Source organism: Sebastes fasciatus, chromosome 11 (genome assembly GCF_043250625.1).
Source record: "Sebastes fasciatus isolate fSebFas1 chromosome 11, fSebFas1.pri, whole genome shotgun sequence".
Lineage (NCBI taxonomy): Eukaryota > Metazoa > Chordata > Actinopteri > Perciformes > Sebastidae > Sebastes > Sebastes fasciatus.
Window position 1 is genome coordinate 5,045,760 of NC_133805.1, and position 10,102 is coordinate 5,055,861.

Sequence of the window (10,102 nt, forward strand, 5' to 3'; positions counted from 1 at the left end):
GTTACACCCTCCTTCAAACTGTAGATCTGAAGGGGAGGGAACAAGGAAATAAGACGACCGAGACGAGCTGTCTGTGTTTGAGAGCAGGAAGAGGAGGGAGGAGTTATCAAGCTATGCTTCATTCCAGGACGAGGAGCAGCACGACTGACTACGTCCCAAATCACATACTTTTCCTTTTTCCTTTTAGTACACTGCAGCTGCCCTTACAAAGTACGTACTGTTGCATGCAGTATGCATACAATATATCTGCTGTGCAGAGGATTGTGGGTCAGAACAGCCAGAAAAGCATGCTGGCTTTCATTCTGTAAAATGTGACCAGATGTAGTAGGACATCCTGGTAGCTTTGTCATAATGCATTTGACATACTATGTATTGGGACATGAGAAATCTTTTTTTCTGGCATACTAAGTAGTATGGTAGTATGGGTATTGGAACGCACAGTATGTTTCCTCATTTACAAACGGAGCCTCGGTTCAAACCTGCTCCACATTTGAAAACATTTCAGTTTTCAGTTGTAAAATATTTCTTGGCTCCTCAGGCTTTGGTGATGGCTCCACATTTCTCATAAACTCTTCCTCATCCGGGACAGGAACAGGAAACGTCAGGTTTTCTACTGTGAGAGTTAGCCGAGCTTTATTGGAATGGTTTGCATGTTTCCAACATTTATAATGAAGTTAGCACTAATGCCAGCTAGCAAATAAGACTTTTTAAGCTATGTTTTTTTTGTTCTTAGCATACTTTTTGCCCAATTTGGTACGCCCGTTTCCTTATGCCCTGCAGACCTGGGGAGGGTGTAGACAGCTATGTTCAACCTCTGTGTACAGACATGGGCTGCGATCGAAAAGTCAAAAAAATTACGTCCTTTCCTAACCACTTTTCCTCGACCTCGATGGAAAACGTCATGAGGTCAAGGAAAGATGTGAAGAAGAATTCAGATTACTTAGGAAAAGACAACCGTGGTGTTAAGAGAATCCGACTGCCAAAACTACAATGTTCTGAAGATGGTCTAAGACGGTGTTAGAGAGAGATACGACAGGTCCTTCTGCTGCTACACTCTACATCAACATATAATAAATGACTATCTGACCTAACGTGGACAACCGGAGAAAATTATCACTTCATTACCAAGGTTATACATATAAAATCTATTTTTATTTTTTTTAATCTCAAAAACACTTGTAGTTTATTTTTGGATTACTTAGCGCTGCCTTTTTTTTTGCTCCTTAGATAACCCGCATGGAATTTGTCCACACCAGAAGCCTGATCTATCGAGATGTGAAGCCTGAGAACTTCCTGGTGGGCCGACCCGGCTCCAAACGGCAACACACCATCCACATCATAGACTTTGGCCTGGCGAAAGAATACATAGACCCAGAGACCAAGAAACACATCCCATAGAGAGAACACAAGAGTCTGACTGGAACTGCTAGATATATGAGCATCAATACACATCTGGGGAAAGGTGAGCTGCTCCCTCGTGCTACATGTGCACACATGTACCACTCTTAACGCAAATCATAGATCCATACCATATCACCCGTAGATGTCTAAGGCTTTGTAAGAACTGTGTTTCCCTTTTTCATCCCAATTGAGTTTGCAGGCGTGCTCAACACATAGTTTGCCTTGACAACATTCATCTGTCCTGACTGAGAGCAATTTAAAGCCTTTGTTGTTGTTCTGTGTTTCAGAGCAAAGCAGGCGGGATGACCTGGAAGCTCTGGGCCACATGTTCATGTACTTCCTGCGAGGCAGCCTACCCTGGCAGGGGCTCAAGGTGAGGAGGCAGTCGACCAGCCGTCCTGTGTGTTTTGTTTTGTTTCCCCCCCTTCATCACCTCTGTGAATAAATTCCACCGTGTCTCTGTCTTCATTAGGCTGACACTCTGAAAGAACGTTATCAGAAGATCGGAGACACCAAGAGAGACACACCGATAGAGGTCCTCTGTGAAAGCTTCCCAGGTTCGTATACACACGCTTCGACAAAAAACAAAAAGTGTTTCTGCACAGCTGTTGCATAAATGATCAGGTTAGCATATGTTGATCAAATCTTGCGTGTGTTTCTCTGTGTGTGCGTGGGTTTGGTGCCTGTGTGTATGCAACAGAAGAAATGGCCACCTACCTGCGGTACGTGCGTCGCCTGGACTTCTTCGAGAAGCCGGATTACGACTACCTGAGGAAACTCTTTACGGACCTCTTTGACAGAAACGGATACATCTTCGACTACCAGTACGACTGGACTGGAAAGCCACTGGTTAGTGTGGAGCGGGTGTTTTGTGCAGTCTGAGCTGAACTCAAAGAGTGACACATAATCATATGGCTGATCTATTGTGTAAACAGGAAGTGATAAAGTAGTCGTGCTATTATTTAGGGCCGCTAAAGCAATAATACATTTGTTTTAACGTTTTCTTTAACGCATTTACGCATAACTTGTAGGTTTTAGCGGGCTCAGTTTTAAAGCTGGAGTGAAGATACTTTGATCATATGAAATTGGAAAACCTGATGAATCCATTGGTACCATGTCAGACTACCTCGTCGCTAAGGAGGCCAAATAACGCTCCAAACTTGCGCCAAATTTTGGCGAAAACTGGAAAAACTGTCATTTTCAAAGGGGTCCCTTGACCTCTGACCTCCAGATATGTGAATGTAAATGGGTTCTATGGGTACCCACGAGTCTCCCCTTTACAGACATGCCCACTTCATGATAATCACATGCAGTTTGGGTCAAGTCATAGTCAAGTCAGCACACTGACACACTGACAGCTGTTGTTGCCTGTTGGGCTGCAGTTTGCCATGTTATGATTTGAGCATATTGTTTTATGCTAAATGCAGTACCTGTGAGGGTTTCTGGATCAATATCTGTCATTGTTTGTGTTGTTAATGGATTTCCAATTATAAATATATACATACATTTGCATAAAGCAGCATATTTGCCCACTCCCATGTTGATAAGAGTATTAAATACTTGACAAATCTCCATTTAAGGTACATTTTTAACTGATAAAAATGAATCGCAATTAACTATTTTAATTTATTGACAGCCTTGATATTAATTTCTCTTATCTCCAAAAAGTGAAAGACACTTCCTCCTCCATTCTTTGTGAAGTGTAATCTGAATTTACTCACTTTTGAGTGAGTTCAACAGACAATATTGAAGTTCAAATAACGTGAGCTTTGAGTTCAGCGGTGAGGTTTTGAACTTTGAGTTGTTCACAATGCTGCAACATTCAGCGTCATCGCTCTCACGCTTCTACATTAGCCCTCTAGTGTACGACAGCGTTATCCATCAAGATCAATAATAGGATGTAAAGAAACGTCATGTTACCAAATGTGCATTTCCTCACTCTGATCCCATGTTGATGATCCCACTTCCTGTGTGTTTAGCCCACTCCTATTGGTCCGGTGGCCAGCGAGACTCCACTTCAGACGAGCAACCGAGAGAAAGCACCGCAGACCAAAAACCAGGTACACTCACTCTGAACAAATAATGCAACATGATGCACGTGTTGCACATTCACATGATTTATTACAGTCTGAGTATTTGAGAGAGATTCTGTATATATTTGCCAAACTGTCAATACCAGCTTAAAAAAACACGTATGTGCCAGTCTAGTGAAAAAGTAACACTGTACGTCAGCCTCACACACACACGCACACACACACACACACACACACACACACACACACACACGCGCACACACACACACACACACACACACACACACACACACACACACACACACACACACACACACACACACACACACACACACACACACACGCACACACACACACATGAAGCAGCCCTGCCTCTCCTTCACTCTCCTGCTCCCTCAGCTCTTGTCACTTTCTTGTTTGCTCCACTTGCAAAACAAAGCCGTGTTGGCCGTGTCGCAGGGTTAACTGGCTTCGGTTTCTTTATCAATCATCACCAAATAATCGGCACTAAAAGAAAGCAGCAAATATGCAAGAGGTGATCCAAACTGTTAAAAGGAACAATATGCAGCACTGACGGCTAGCGGTTTAAAATGGGTACTGCAGGCCACATTCAAAATATTGGGAGAGAGAGTCGTCTCTCTGTTTTATTAACTTTACAGCATGTAAACCCATGTTAAACCCAAAATACAAGTATGAACCTGAAAATTAGCATGATAGGTGCATTTGAATACAGTGGATGGATCCCAAATTGGGAAATTCTGATGTTACAGCAGCAGGTTATTCAGACAAAGCACAGGGACAGTAAATATATAATAAAAAACACTAGAGATAATATCTGTAGTGTACACACAATATAAAGAATATATTAGAATACACTATAAATGTACCAGACTACTACCACTAGCTTAGAAAATACAAAATAGGAATATAGAATAACAATAACATACTATATACAATACAATAGCAAAGTGTGCAAGTTACAATTTTTCTTAAAGGGACTGTTTGTAACTTCTTACATGAACAAATCATTGCGGTTCGGTGTCTCATGCGCGCTCGCGTGTGGCTACGCTGTTCAGACTCAGACTCCAACACAAACTACACGGAAGCACCGTCTTGTGAAGCCCATCTTGCAAAACAGTGTTGGCCGCGGTTGGAGGACGCGGGGGAGACCGTAGCTTTGGTCTCCAGGGCCGAAGTCTATGCTCCTCTGCCTGCCTTCACTCACACACCGCGCTCGTTCTCGCTATTTCGCTCCACTCTCACGTGCATGCTGCTCACTCCACACTGCAGAAGAGTTAGTTTAGCTCTGAGAATATCTAGTGAATGTTCAGTGGACGTTTGAACAGAGGTTTCCCGTGTCTTGTGAAGTGACGGCGGGGCTCCTCAGCAAGTAACATTATCATCTCCGACCAAAACTCCGGTGTCTCCCCTGTTCCCTCCGGCTGCGGTCGGGAGGCTGAGGCAGGAAAAGCCAACACTAGGATCAGCATTGATTCATGGAGAGACCTTCGTCTGGTCAGCTAACATTACTGCCAAGCAGCTGAAATATAGAGTGATATTGTGCTTTTAGCTGACGTGTCGCCTCACTGTGTTGAGCGTTCACGTCTATGTAGAGCGAGCACAAGCGCGAGCAACAATACGCTGACTTTCGTTGACTTAACGGCCACAGGTGTCGCTGTTAACAAGACATTTCTGATTCTTACATAGAGTCCCTTCAAAATCAAATGAAATGAGGTAGTAAACCAATGTGCGAGTGTGGTTGAGACAGACACTATAGAGCTGAGAGTTCTCTGTTAGACGGAGGTGAGGTGTTGTAGAGGGTTATAGATCCTTTAACGGACTAGAATAAAGTCCTCCTGTACCGCCTGGATAGTTAATGGTTAAGTTATATTGCCTGTGTAAAGTATTGGCTGGACTTTGTCTATCTATTCACACGAGGAGCGCAGAGACCCGCTGATCCCAGCAGGACGTCAGTAGAGTAGGCGGTCCTTAATGTGGCCCAGACCACCTCTGAATGTGGTCTGAAAGATCCGATCTCAATGCGTCTCGAGTGCGTTCACACCTGTACTTAGAGCTGTCCACTTGTGATCGGATCACTGAGGACACATGTTAACACCAGGTCTGAACAGGGCCAGAGAACATAGACCACCTCCTTCCCCCTTTTTTGCATGGGGCCTCCACACATGCAGAGTCTCCTTGTGCACTCTCACTGTACCGCACACTTGAGTGCTCACCCTCCTGTTGCTCCTCCACCAAATACTGACTCTGAACTCACTATTTCTTTTCTCTTTCCTCATTCTTTTCTCTCCTCCTCACCGTGCTGCTGCTCTCCTCACTGCTTTCCCTTCTCCTCTCCTCTCTTTTCCACCCTGTCCCCTCCCCTTTCCACGGCGAGCCTCCTCTTCCATCTTACCGGTCCTCTTCATCTTTTCCCTCCTCCACCACCTCCACCTCCACCACCTCCACCTCTTCCTCTTCCTCCTCTTCCTCCTCCTCCTCCTCCCTCCCTCCTCGTTTCTCCTGCGATCGGCTCCTCTAGTCTCCAGAGGGGAAAGGCAGTGAGTCGCAGCCCACTCCAGTGACCAATCGAGAGCTGCTGGGCTCCCATCTCACTGCTGATAGGCTGGGCGGGTCCGTCCAGGTACTGAGAGGACGGGTTAGCTCCGCTGGCTTCTTGTCTGTCTGCCTACTTGTATGTCTGCCTGCATGACTTTCTCTGAGACGGCGCAGGGGCTGATCTCAAGTCTGTTTTCTCACAACAACTCAATAATTCCCTCACATGGGACTATTGTAATAGAGATTCTAAATTAAAACCTTCCACGTTTTACACACCTTTACGTTTACACACCATATGTTAGGCAATGTGTTTTTGTTTTTTTAAACTACTCCCTTTTTCACATTAAAATAATGGAGACTTTATGCAAGGGGACAGAAGGTTGTGGCCTGGCTTCTCTATTGCTCTTATTGAACTGTTTGGCTTTCAGCTAGTGCTGACTTGGCCATGATCGAGCCACGGTGCAGAGGTGAATGTGGTGCTGTGAAGTGGATGTTTATTGAGTATTTACATGTGACATAATCCATGTCGAATCATATTTGGATTCAATGCATTCTGAGGCACTAGTAGTTTTCCTGTGCTAAGCTGGGCGTACACTGTACTAGGGATGCTAATTTAGAAAAATGTTCTTAACCGATAACCGACCCTCGTTAACCGATTATTAACCGACGAGATTTGTGCATCGCATGCAGCGGTGCGCCAGCTGCAGTGTATGAGCACAACAGACAACTGAGTCCCCAGATCACCCGTCCGAGGGAGCGTTAACTTAGCGGTGTTGCGTGTAGTGTGGCGGACACGCAGCCACTTTCCCAGTAAAAGTCTCCACCGCATATTTAGTTTAGTTTAGCAGGTTGTCAGCTGTGTGTCTGCCCGGCGTAAATTTAGCGAGTGGCCGACAAACAGTGTGTGTATTTGTGCATTCCTCGCCACCTGCGAGTCCATATAACGTTACGCCGCTGCCTCTTTCTTTTTATAGACGTTTCATCAGACAGGACGGCACAGATGATCCAAGATCTATTTTACACGTACAGTGTGAGCACTCAGGTCGTGGCTGATGATCGGACCGTACAGTGTGAGCACGTAAATCGTGAGCTTTGGCGTAAAAGAAAAAGACATTTCAGGCATGACAGGCGCACTGAAGGGATGGGAAATATTCAAAAGAAAAAGGAAAATAGGTGAAATGTGTAAAGGAACTAAAAACAGGTGCAGCAGGACTGTACTAGCATATGAATGATGTCAGAGCGGCTGCTGTTAAAGAGTGAAGTTAAACAGTTTCAAGGCCACAAAGTCGTCGTTGCTTTTTGTTTTAAGTCATGACGCAGAGGTGTCGCTATTTTGCATGGCAGCAAAATGAATGTTGACAATGGCTGTATCTGTGGAGGTGTGAGGCTTCCCCGGAGGTCACAGCTCTTATGGACTATTTTTAAGACCACGTCCACATTAAGCTGGCTACATTTGAAAACAGTCTTGTCCTCTGTGAGGATGGAGAGCAGGACGCAGATGGACGTTTAACTAGCTGAGACTCAGCACAGTAACTGGGCTCTCACAAGAAGAGACTTTTATCTGCCTCTCAGTTGTTTTGGTGCATTTTTCACATAAGTTTTCAGATGTATCTGCCTTAGTGTGGACGTAATGCAAGTCTTTTTAAATTGTTGTCCCACCAATATCGGACGTTGGCACGCCTGAACTCATCCCTCCCCCATTTCTCACCTCCAGGTGATGAGTTCAACCAATGGGGAGCTGAATACAGACGACCCCACTGCAGGACACTCCAACGCACCAATCACAGCCAATGCAGAGGTGGAGGTGGCTGATGATACCAAGTAAGGACACACACACACACACACACACACACACACACACACACACACACACACACACACACAGGTTAAAGAGGATGCCAACACCTGCAACTCTTCTTTTAACCGTTAACAGCAAAAATATTTTTATTTAGATTTATGGTACGTGTCCACAGGGGCGTTTTTATATCACGAGGGGACGCACCGCATCCCAGCATTTGACGCCTGATGGGCTGTCACTAGACACAAGGCTCTCTCTCCACCTTCTATGGGTACCCACGAGTCTCCCCTTTACAGACATGCCCACTTTATGATAATCACATGCAGTTTGGGGGCAAGTCATAGTCAAGTCAACACACTGTCACACTGACAGCTGTTTTTTGTTTGCCATGTTATGATTTTAGCCTGTTTTTTATGCTAAATGCAGTACCTGTGAGGGTTTCTGGACAATATGTGTCATTGTTTTGTGTTGTTAATTGATTTACAATGAGTAAGTAAAATGAGAAATGATCTCAACATGGCTACCGGGTCACAAACTTTCTCATTTTCCAGCTAAACAGTTCACTACAAGATGATTCTGAAAACATTTGAGGAGAGAAATAGGCATCACAGTAACAGAATATTGATTCATATTTGATCAGCGCTGCCTAGTTTGACCGTCTGATCGGAGTTTGTGATTTGTGATTGACAGCTGCCTCTGTTGAATGAACAGCCAATAGGAACGCTAAATCTGCTAACATGGTGTTTTTCAGCAGGACAGGCCTCGGTGTGAAGGTCTGCCTACACTGAGGGCAGCTGTAGATCTTCTTCTCATCCTCTCCATCCCAGAAGCCTTTAATACAGTTCATGCAGTAGCTGTGTCCACAGGAAGTAGTCACCGGATCCTTCAGTAGATCCAGACAGATCGAACAAGAGATTGCTTCCTGGTCCAGCTGAACTCCTTTCTGCGCCATTTCACCTCTCAGTAGCAACGACTGTCTGAGTTTCACTTGACTAGAACCGACACTAGTTTGAGCTCTGATGTAATCATCATGTGTTATGTTGGTTACACCAACCTTCAAACTGTAGATCTGAAGGGGAGGGAACAAGGAAATAAATAGACCGGGTTATCAAGTTTTGATTCATTCCAGGATGAGGAGCAGCACGACTGACTACGTCCCAAATCACATACTTTTCCTTTTTACTTTTAGCTTTCTGCAGCTGCCCTTAAAAAGTACGTACTGTTGCATGCAGTATACATACAACTGGGACATACTGGCTGTGTCTGAGAGCAGGAAGAGGAGGGAGGGGTTATCAAGGTTCATTCCAGGAAGAGGCTCACTTAGCAATAGAAGTCATTTCAACATCACCTCTATGCAGTAGCTCCAGATTAGCTCTGATATAGAGCAGGATTTATTGGCCAGGTGTAGCCCAGTTTCAGACCATATTTTTTAAAATGTCATTGCATGTTTTAAAAATGCAGACAAGCCTGTAAATATTTAACTGTGTTTACAGTATAACTGTGTTTTTGTTGTCATATACATAGATTCTGTTCACTCATATCCCAGAATGCAATGTGATGTTGAATAATAGACGTCTTAAAGGGTTTTGCTTTATGTACATTTTATCTAAAACTATGTTATTAAAGTTGAAGAATATCATTTTGAAAGATGTGTAACAATTCAAATATGAATTGAGAATTTGCACTGACATCAATTCCTCAAAGTATGCATGCACAAAATATCCAGTAGTCACGTTCTACTCAGCTGCTGCACTGCGTGACCACCGAGACCATGACGCCTTGCCTTCTCTGCACCGACGGTCACTGTTCCGCCAGGACGGAGTAATCTGTTTTAATAACTCCATTACAAAATTCATAATTACTATGTAACCTGGGCACTTAGCAGAAACGCATGCTATTAGAACCCGACAACGCCACTCTGGGAATTTCACCCAGAGAACAACCCAACCAAATTACACAAGTTCCTTCATAAAGAGATGGGGCCGAGACGTGAGTTTCAAGTTTCAAAATCAAATAACTTTTATTTAAATCAGGTATACGCAGACAAATCAGTCAAACGCAGCAGTCGGCGTCCCACAGTGGCCGTTTAGTATATGCTCAGACAGACCTCGACTTTATATAGTTGTACTGTAACAAAACCACTTCAAAAAAAGCAACAAAAAAAACACTACATAAGGTAAATAGGAATGAACATATCCTTTCATACGGTCAGTCATTTTGAATTATTCCTCAAAATGTCAAAATATTCTGTTCTTTATGTTGTTCTCATTTCATTCTGATGAATCCCTTCTTAGAGAACTTTTATATTATCTAG

General features: G+C 44.0%; 1 pseudogene; it reads left to right on the plus strand.

The window, feature by feature from the left end:
- Positions 1-421: 421 nt before the first annotated feature.
- Positions 422-7,832, plus strand: LOC141776814 (casein kinase I-like; annotated as a pseudogene).
- Positions 7,833-10,102: the final 2,270 nt, after the last annotated feature.